General features: G+C 34.3%; 1 long non-coding RNA gene and 1 pseudogene across 1 annotated transcript; one reads left to right on the forward strand and one right to left on the reverse strand.

Moving 5' to 3' along the window:
• The first annotated feature begins 206 nt into the window (after positions 1-206).
• LOC102885221 lies at positions 207-3,157 on the forward strand (annotated as a pseudogene).
• A 4,698-nt stretch (positions 3,158-7,855) lies between these two features.
• Positions 7,856-11,144, reverse strand: LOC112473150. The gene is made up of 2 exons (XR_003043931.1): positions 10,382-11,144; positions 7,856-9,230 (listed from the first exon to the last, which is right to left on the reverse strand). It is a non-coding gene; the product is annotated as an uncharacterized LOC112473150 (long non-coding RNA).
• Between the last annotated feature and the right edge of the window lie 6 nt (positions 11,145-11,150).

The raw sequence follows: 11,150 nt of genomic DNA on the forward strand, positions 1-11,150 counted from the left end.
CTCGTAAAAATGGAGTAAGTTAAATCCTTACCTAAGATAGTGGAAATCAGTAGATGTTAATATTTATAATAATGGAAGGATACTATTTAAATACAGTGAAGTGAAGCCCAAAGAAAAGACTGTTAAAAATTCTTCCTTGTGCTTATTTGGTGCAGACCTCGTCTCTCTTTTATGAAATGGCAGTTGCGGAGACTCCAGTGCTCACCATGGCCAACGAAAAATCCAAGGAAAGAGGCCCAGTCAAGACTGAGAACGATTGTGAAAGTGGCAGAGCAGGATGGCTCTATGGTGGAGTTTAAGATTAATAGTAAACTAATGAAAGCCTGTTGTGAATGACAGAGTTTGTCAATGAGGCAGATCAGATTGCAATTTGATAGACAAGGCTTAATCGATGAAACAGGCACACCTGCATAGCTGGACATGGAGGATGACAATACAATTGATGTGTACCAGCAGCAGACAGGAGATGCCTACTAAAAAGAGAACCTGCTACTTTACTCTAGAACGTGTTCCTCCAGACCAAGATGTTCTCAATTAGAAAACCACAATTTGGTTCCACTGCACCCTGACTACTTACTCTATTTTTCTCTATTCTTTCATATTCTTTCCTCGTTCCCTTATTATACAGTTAACTGATGTATGTGCATGAGCATTTGCATTTTTTAAACTAAATGGCCAATAATATGTTTTCATCAATATCCAATGGAGATGGGATGGGGGAAATACTGGTTCTATGAAGATAACCTTTTCTCCATTAACAGTATGCTCATTCAGCTCTTATCTTTATATTCCAGTGTTATTTTGCTCACTGTTTAACCTAAAAAAGAACATAAAAATCCTTGCATACTTTGTTCCATTGGAGAATTTTAATGTTTTTCATTTATCATTGTAAATCCAAGGACAATTTCATAACTGTTTTGTATGTAGCTATTAGATGTAGGGCAACCTATCTTTAAGTAGGGATAAATTAAAAGAAATGAATCTTAGTTTTCCCTTCAGGTCATGCATTTTGCTGTTTAAACAAACTTGTTTAAAATGAAACAAACGAAAAACAAAAAGTTCTTCCTTGGGACTATGAGAGTAGGAGGGACTATGGCTTTTTTGATCCACGTTAGATTTTTAAAGGCAATATGCAATATTTGAAACAAAAATCTACTTTTTACCAAACAAAGAATATAAACTTTGTGCAATTTCCAGGTACCAGGTTAAAGATTATGTGCTCTTAGTAATTATGAACTACTGGGGTTAAATACTTTGCCTTTTTGTCTATTTGCTAAATGAAAATCAGGATTGAGGTATGCTTTGTCAATATCTTGGCAGTTATCACAGCCTTTTTTGATTTGAGGTTAACATCATAGAGGTGAACCTACTCACTATAACAAACATTTATTGCCCACTATGTGCTAGGCACTATGAATCAGAGGTAGAATAACCTGTTTCAAGCACCAGAATAATAAATTTAGTCACCTATTTTGAATATTTCCAAGATGTGCTCTTCCCACCCAAACACATTGTGTTCTAAAGTTTTACTTTTGTGATCTCGATCCTCTTGGTGTACTAAATTGCCCCAAAATCTTTCTGGGAACTGAAATCCTGATGCTGGACACTAATTCCTGTATTTATTCTAACCTACAACCTGCAGCTAGATCATAGTGGCCAATTACTGCTTCAACTGCAGTCTTGTTTCCCGACATCATGTTTCATCACAATGACAGATCATTTGCCTCTTGTCTAGTATGCAATCTTCCTCTCTGGGAATGTCAGTTTTCTGCTATTGACAACTGCTAGAAAAATTCCCACTAATATCAGCTTCCATTCAAGAAGTTGGTAACTAGTAACCCACAGGAGAATTGGCCTGCAGATATGTTGACCCATAATGTCCCAACTTAAATTTTTAAACAGAACTACTGTTGTACCAAATTTGTAAATATTTCCAACTTCTCTAGAAAAATGAAACCTGGCAACCCTGACCAAACATTACATATGGCATAAACCTAGTTTATAAGGGTCATGAGTTCATCACTCTCCATTGGCTTGTTTCACTCATTTCCATTACCTATCTGATTCTTGTAGGTATTTTAGTTTGAAATCCTTAGTCTAGCCTACTTCTATTCTTAACTGGAGCTAATCTTTTACCATGAGAGCTAAACTTCCAGAATAAAACAGCTTTTTATTCTGGCAGACATCCCATAGGAAAAGCTAGTTCTTAGAAATCCTTCTGATCTTCCTAGAAAAACACAAATTACTTTGTTTTTCAGAATGGTTCTGTCCAGATCTTTGCTGTTGGAAAGGGTTATTCTTTAGCTTATCAGTAAGTACCTTCTAAAGATCATGCTCAAAAGAACAGCATGATTGCATCAAATTTAAATTGCACACGTTCAAATAAAGGTACATGTCCTATCTAGACCTTCAGTCTGTTTTGATGAAATCAATTAACCTACTACTCACAAATTATTAGCTGAATTCAGCAATTATTGAGTGCCTCTTTTTAATTACCATGCAGTAGCAGGCTACATTACAGGAATGCACTGAACACACACTCCTGCCTTCAAAGATGCAGTCCAGTACAAACAGGTAACATTAATGGTTAAATATCTGCTGCAATGAAAGCACATATGAAGGTCATTGTGGAAGGCTCAAGGGTGTGTATAAGAAAATAACCTCTACACTAAAATTTGTTAAGCGTGAAGCAGCAAAAGTTAACAAAATCAAAGTGGTAAAGTAAGGAGATATGGTGTTCAGGTAGAGATGTGAGAGCTTGAGCTTGAGCTTGAGCTGACGACCATGAGGGAACAGCAAGATATGAAACTGGGTGAATAAAAGGTCAGATTATGAAAGGTCTTCTGAGCAAAATAGAGAAGTGAAGCCAAATCGTCATTCTTGACTCCTAATCCTTATGCCACTTCTAATCGTTCAGGTTTTATCCTGAGGGAAAAGGAGTCATTAAAAGAAAGAAACAGGAAAAGAAATTGAAGAAACACCAAAAGGAATAATCCAGAGACCAATAAGGCGGCCAAGAGTTGCTCTCATAAAAATGATATCAAGAAAATTAGAAGCCAAGCTACAGATTAGGAGAAAATACTTGCAAGACACATCTGATAAGACTTTGTATACTCAAAACACACAAAGAACTCTTAAAGCTCAACAAGACAATAACCCAATTAAAAACTGGGCCAAAGACCTTAATATTTTACCAAAGAAAATATATAAAAATATGCTCCATATTATGTTCCCAGGGAAATAACAAATTAAAACAAGGCACCACTACACATCTACCAGAATGACCAAAATCCAACATCACCAAATGCTGGTAAGATGTAGAGTATCAAGAACTCTCATGTTACTGGTGGAAATTCAAAATGATACAGCCATTTTGGAAGACAGCCTGGCAATTTCTTACATTAAACATATTTTTACCATACAATCCAGCAATCACACTCCTCAGCACTTACTCAAAGGAGTTTAAAACTTGTGTCCACACAGAAATCTACACACGGATGTTTATAGGAGCTTTATTCATAATTAACAAAACCTGGAAATGACTAAGATGTCCTTTAGTAGATGAATGGGTAAACTGTGGTACATCCAATGGAATGTTATCCAGTGTAAAAAAAAAAAAAAGCTATCAAGACATAAAAAGACATTGGAGGAAATTTAAATGCATATTACTAACTGAAAAAAAGCAAATCTGAAAAGGTTATATACTATCTGATTCCAACAATGTGGCACTCTGGAAAAGTTAATACCATGGAGAAAATAGTGTTTGCCAGGAGTGGGAGATGAATAGGCAGAACAGAGAGGATTCTTAAGGTAGTGAAAACACTCTGTATAGTGATGACTATGTGATTATACTTCTATCCAAACCCGTAGAACATTCACCACCAAGAATGAACACTAAGATAAACTATGGACTTTGGGTGATTATATCAATATATGTTCATTCTTGGTTTAAAAAAAAAACCTTTATGGTGAATGTTGATACAAGGAGAGACTATACCTGTGTGGGGGTAGAGTATGTGAAAAATCCCTATTCTTTCATCTTCATTTGCTGTATGCTCTTAAACTCCAAAAAAAAAGGTAGGAATTGGTGGGATTCCAGAACGTAGTAAAAGGGGTTAGATCCAAAGTAGGAGTGTAAATACAGGTTTGTAGATATGGTATCTGAAAGTTAAAGGCCTTGGCTTTTACTATCTTCATAAATTAGAAAGCAGACATCAAGACAAGGGCATGTGTAGTAGTAGCAGGGAGTGATGAAAGTGAACAAAGATTTGAAGAGATTTGGAACAAATGAGTGGAAAGGGTGACTATACTTAAGATCTGCGTTGCAACATCATGAACCCAACAAGGGCTGAAACATGGAAATGTTATACATCTACAGGGTATGATTACAGTTAGAGATACCAATTTGCAAGGTTGTATAACTGTCTTTAGTAGTATGGCTCTAAAACCATTATTTTTCAGAGAGAAAAAATAATCACTCAATTTATTTAGCACCTACTACTTAAGTAATGTGCCAAAGACTTTCATGAAGAGAACTTCCAGGAGTCAATAGATTAAAGCAGAGGGGTAAAAGATATCATGAGGCCAAATGTAGCAAAAGTATTTACAAATTGCTTTTTAATGAACAGCTCTCAAACTGATTCAAACTCCAGGTACAAATAATCTGGAAGAATGAACACCACACTCACTTCGGACAACTACAGAAACTACCTTTGTGGAGAACCAGGTTTTAAGTCTTGATGAATACAGAATTCAGTGACATGAAAACATGGGCATAACAAGTTTTTGAGGGAGAGGAGCAATGTCTTACAATTGGGAGAAAATAGAAAATATTGAGATATTTACAGGAAGGTGACCAAGGAAAATAAAGGTCTGAGATATAGAGGGTTTTCAAAAACATTTTAAGCTAGCCCTGGTGAACAGAATTCTGGTTTTAACTTGACCAAATCGAAGAGCAATCGGGACCAATTATGGTTCTGGATCCTAATATCCCTCCATATCACCAAATTAATATTGACGAGGAAAAACAGTGGCAGTCTCTAGTATGGCCAATACAAATTTTGAGTACTTCCTGAAGATGTATGGAATGCAAAATTGCAGCTAAAAAATCAAAGGCACTCCAATTCCTAGAGAAAATGTGTATCCCTAATGTGGTATTCAAGGACCTTTACATGTTAGCCTGAAATTGTTCTATTCTTTACAACTTTTATTCACATAACTCTATACTGTTTTCCAAGTCTTTCCTCTTTTTCCAAATTGTTCAAATCCAAGCAATCCTTCAAGACCTAGTTCGAATGCCACCTTTCCCTCACAATAGTAGATGGCCACCTTCCTCCAAACGACTTCCATTGGGGGATTTTTCTTCATGTTAGCATTTATCCTTAGGCTCTACAGATAAAGACTTAAGTTTTTTCTTTAAAACCTTAGTACTCAGTATCACATTTTCTAAATGAGTCTTACAGATTGAGAATGGACTAAACCATGTGTAAAAAACAAAAAGTTAAACTTTTGAATCTTTTCCTGCCTTTTACCATGCTTATATTAGAGGGCTGGCATCACCTAACTACACCAGGGATCGTCCAGTCACAGTAATTCATAATACCAGTTATTCTCAAGTTGTTTTGAGCCAAATTCTTGCCTTATAACTAGTCCCTATACTATCCACCAACCCATCACCTTCACACAACTTAGAATGAGCTTTAAAAAATCATAAACAGTATGTCACTCACCAGCTCAAAGTCCTCAATGAATCTCATAGAATAAAATTCAAACCATGGTCCTGTTCTGGTCCATCTATCATTCCATTCTGCACTCACCTCTTCACACACACTCCTCCTAGTCCACCACTCACACTTCATTTTTCTGTAGTTCCTCCAAGATGCTAAACTTTCCCAACTCAGTTTCTGCACCTACTTATTACCCCTCTGCCTGGAATAGTTAGCCTACAAAACTTTTTGCAAGGACTTCTTAAATCTTCGGCTCTAAGCTCCCTTCTCAGATGCATTTCCTGTCTATCTGTACATAGGACAGAACCGAAGCATATAATAGGCATATATGTATTCATTTACTAAATAAAACCTTTAGGTTTTCAGTATCTGCCTGCCCCCATCCCAAGTCTTACCATTTCTACTGGTCTAAAAAGGCTAACTTCTTTTACCTTTAGTAATCTTTTCTCATAAGCCTAGAAAATGTATTACTATCATTCCAGAGATGTAACTTGCTCAAGGCAATAAAATAGTAAAATGATGGAGAATGATTGTGGGTTCTAATCAAATGCTTTCTAAACCATTATACTTCTGGCTCTATCTATCTGTTCAACCTCAATTAACATTTTAACACATACCTCATATAACTGCGGTCTAAACATCTTCATTTACCCCTTAAATACTTTCTCCCAATATAGTTCATATTTAAAAAAATAACTTGCCTTATATTTCCCAAGGTGCACTAAAAACTGCTCAGGATGGCTGATACATATAATTCGTTCTCAATATAAATTGTTCAGGATACAACTTAATAAAATGGGCTCAGACAAGTATCTTAATAAATGAAAAATTTTATTCATCTTTGTAAATAATGGGCACTCATGTTCTTAATGGTCATCCACAATCTTGTAACAAAAAGAGGCTTCTTCTTAATGCAGAAGCAAAAATCTTTCAACTTTTAAATGAAAATACACGAAGTGAAAATTGTTAAGGCCCTGAAAATACCATTTTTCAAATGGTAGTTTTGGTTTTCTTAAAGCCTAAAAAACACCCTTGGACCACCTCAAGAGAGAAAGTTCAGTGCCTCTTGTGAATTCTAATTATTATATAGTGCCATACATTAAGAAATCTCTCCCCACCCCCCCAAAGCCCACCAGTAAATTAAATTCAACAAAGGTAAACACTATAAATGTGATCATTTCATTTTTCTTTTTGCACTAGCTTCCAGGTGATACATCAAAGTGACAAAATGCACTAATATTACTTGTGGAAGAAAATTTTATTTTAAAATAAACCGCCACAAAAATGCAGGTATTAATTGCTAGTTTTAATATTTTTAAAGTATTTAATTACAACCTTTATTCGTGCCTCAGAGATGACATACAAAAAGATTAGCTTTAGTGAGTTCATTTACTTACATTAAAATTATGCTATTAGTCACATTTTTTATTTAGCTAGACCATTTAATCATACATATGGTGTAGCCATTTATCCTCCCTTGTTTTGTTCAGGACCTCCTTACCATCATACCCCTTAAATGATTTGCTCTTCATTTCCCTCCTTGCCAGTACAATGCTAAAGTTAAAAGCCTGGTGACTAAATTGAGGGAAGGGTCTCCTCTTTCCTACAACACTTTGGGGTTCTGTACCACTTCACAAAATAATGCTATACTATTCTGGAAAGAAATGGACATACTATTCAAAAATAAATCATCTTCCCTGGTGTAGCAACTAAATGTTTTCACATTAACTTCCATTTAATAAATCCCAGGAAGGAGGAGATTCCAAATCTCATCACCTTTTTTAATTCGAAAAGCACTGCTTCCATGAAAATTAAGTATTGGATTAATAACATTTACTGTATTACAATGATTCCTACAAATATTCCAAAATGAGCACAAAGATTTTTTCCCCCATTTCTGTGATCAGCTGCCTACTGTCAGTTTTAACTGGAGCTGGAAAACAGAAGGCTTAAGTAAACTGAAAGTCACCACTGAATTTTAAAATAGGGATATTTAAATAATTCTTCTTGAAGGTATTTTCTTTACCAGCCATTTAGTTTTACCCTGAAAAAAGCTTGAAATAAAAAAAAAAAAATTAGTATTTAAAGCACTATACAAAATAAAAAAGAAAACAAGCCAGACAAAGGAGTAAGGTACATTTCAATTTAATCACTGTGCACACAAATTTATAAAACTGCTAGACACGTTTTAGGTCGCAAAGGAGACTCAAGAATTCTTGTTCATGTCTTAATATCTTAAACCATGGAAATTTGGCTACTCACTCTCTTCACTATCACATGCATTTAAAGTTAAATACTTACCAAATTTTCAATGTCTGCTTGTCCTTGCTAGGAAAGGACAGAGTTCCTTAGAAATTTACTTCACCTTAAATCTTAAAGACATAAATTGAGGGTCCATATTTTGTTTAGTGCTTATGTATAAGAATACATCACCATTATCACATACTCAGATATCAACTTTCAGATTTTAGAACACTATCATTGTTTATACTTAAAAGCATTAGAGTCCACTGTTCATTATTGGTTTACAAAGATCAGCAACTGATACAATGTGACATTAGCTAGAATATGGCTAAAAACTAGAGGGAGAAAAAATCCATGTGTTACACTGGGGGAAGGTATTAAACAGGGCATAAGTAACTAAAAATTTATTCAGAGGCTAATTTTCACTTGTATACAGTGTCTCAGAAACCAGTATTTCTAATCCAAGCTTTTCATGCAAAGTTAGTGATTTAAGAATACACTGAAAGACGTACCAGGAAGAATAGGACTTCATAAATTACATAAATGTCTAACCACTATAGTGTACACTTGAAACTAATATAAAATACTGAACATCAACTGTAATTTAAAAATAAAAAAGTTTTTAAAGAACACACTGGAAATTTTCAAGCCCCACTCAAAGAGAACCCTGTAAGCAATTAGCCTGCATAACCATATTTTTAAGGCTAGCCCTCCTGCAACCCCACCCTCAGTTTAACTGCTCACAAATCACTACAACAACAGCTTCAAACAAGAAAATAAACAGGAATTCTGGTATTTAATTATTAGGCCCATGCAATGTGGGAACCAAAAAGCATAGGAAAAAATCTTTCGGCTACCAACTAAAATTTTAAGCTTAAAACAATTATAAAAGCTAGCCTTTTATAAAACCTTTTCGATTTCGCCAAAAGAAAATAATTTATGTGTTAAAAGATTTTGTAGTTATAATCTGTGAAGTGAAAATCAGAAAAAAAGGTGAACCTAGATCGCCAGGGAAATTTAAGGAGGTAAAATAATCACTTTCTTATTCTTAATATTCCCAATCCGGTTAATATCTAAAAAGAGTGTAGAAATTCAGATTGCTCACTCTTTGATAAGTGTCCCCATTCCAGTTAAATTTAAAAGGAAAAACTGTAATATATAAAAGTATAAAATAGTACTCACCAGAAAAGCAGCTTTAAAGAGATGGTTTTAAGGAAAACCATTTTCACTGTATCTACGCCATTTCTTATACAGATTAAACTGTGAAAGGCAATGAAACTTAAGCCCTTAGGCAATTTTATATTAAAAAACAAGTGGATATCTTATAAAATATATTTTATTATCAGTTGATAAATTGAGATTTTTAAAAAATTTAATGGAACACATGACTTCCATATAAAACAATGCTTTTTTCCAGTGGCTAATCACCATCCCACTTTAATAGGAGTACAAGATAAGCTAGTTTTATGGACAGACTGTCTCCAATTAAACATCAGTACCCTTAAGGTATAAAGGAAGAAGCCATGCATTCCAATCAGTGCAACAGGTTGGAAGGATGGTTCAGGCTTGAAGTTCATTCTTCTCTACTTGGTATTTAAAATTTTTATCAACACAAGAACAAAATATTTAAAGGTTAAAGGAAATCTCTCAATGATGGTTCAAGACAATTAACTCTTTAGAATCAATAAAAATAATAAGAACTTTAATGTATCTTACAATCCATCACATCCCTGATGCCCCTCAAAAGAAACATAAAGAATCTATCTAGATTTCTTGATGGGTAGTCAGCTTTCATTTGAATATTAAAAGGTTTGTTATTCTTAGTTCAAAGTAAAATAAACCCATGGTGGTGGTGCACCAACAGAACAGGTTATAGATTAAGAAATGAACAAAATTAGTACTTATTTACAGCCAGTTACTAAAAACACTTAGGAACAAAAAAAGCAATATAAAAACATTTTCTAGCCTATGACTACACACCATTAATCACTGCTAGAGGTGGGGAAACTGGACTTTTTAGGTTGATTCACTCTGTAAAGTTAAAAGGTAAATGAGTACCACCACAGAAGAGGCTCAAGTAAAAGACCCTGGACTCAAAGCCTTGCACTCTGTATTACATACCAAAATGAGCATACAGCCAATACAAATTTCACTCTTTTCCTTTTATGCACAATATATCTATTTACATTCAACCACAACCAGATAATAAAGGAACAAGACACCTTTATTACAACTGAAGTTATTTAGCAAACCTAGAGCTAACTGGCCCAACTATTGAGTGTTTGAAAGTGTCCAATGGATTTATTAGTTATACTCACATTTAAGTAACTGCACAGCTTTCTTCCTTGTGTGGGTTATATGGATATGTTTGAAAAAAATAGGAACATCAGGTACTTACAGATTAAACTAACCTGTACTGGCAGGGCTGTGGGATTTTTCTTCTCTACCAGTAAGTAGCAAATGCTGAAATTCTGCTGCTAGTTAACAAAAACACAAATTGTATTAAACTGAGGAGGAGTTCAATCCATACTTTAAAAAGTCAATGTGCATTAAATTTCCTCAGAGCCTGACATTAATACATTAAAAATTTTTTCCCTGTCTTAAAAAAAATTACTTTACATTGACTGTTATTTAAGTGACCTTATGAGAATTAATAGCACTACATATCTCTTGGACACAGCTCAATTTTAATAAACTATATATTTCAATGTATTACATGAAAATTCTGTTTACTCTAAAAAAGAGGGAGCATGTATCTAGGGAAAAATCTCTTCAATTCTACATTTAAGTATTTGTAGACACACCTTATAGAAGAAAACAATTTTAAATAATTTTTAATTGCTTTCAAAAACCTTGATTTCACTTTCTCATAGAATTTTAATTTCAAAAACATTGGCGGAATAATAAATTTACTGCTTTTCCTGCAAGTACACTAAAACAAGCTAATAGCTAAAAGGGAAGTCTTTGTTCACTAACTACATGACCCATTTTTTTCTAACTCAAACTTACAGAATTTTATTATAGCTTTCCTTGGTTCACTTGGGTAATTGAGCAGCCTTATTTTATTAGTGGACTGGGAAATGATGCTGCATATCTTATTTTCATCTCTGACTGCTGTACCATTTGTTAATAGAGAATGAGACTGTATTATAATAAATGATTTGGTGAACTTTAATTACA

The sequence above is a fragment of the Pteropus alecto genome, unplaced genomic scaffold (genome assembly GCF_000325575.1).
Source record: "Pteropus alecto unplaced genomic scaffold, ASM32557v1 scaffold98, whole genome shotgun sequence".
Classification (NCBI taxonomy): Eukaryota; Metazoa; Chordata; class Mammalia; order Chiroptera; family Pteropodidae; genus Pteropus; species Pteropus alecto.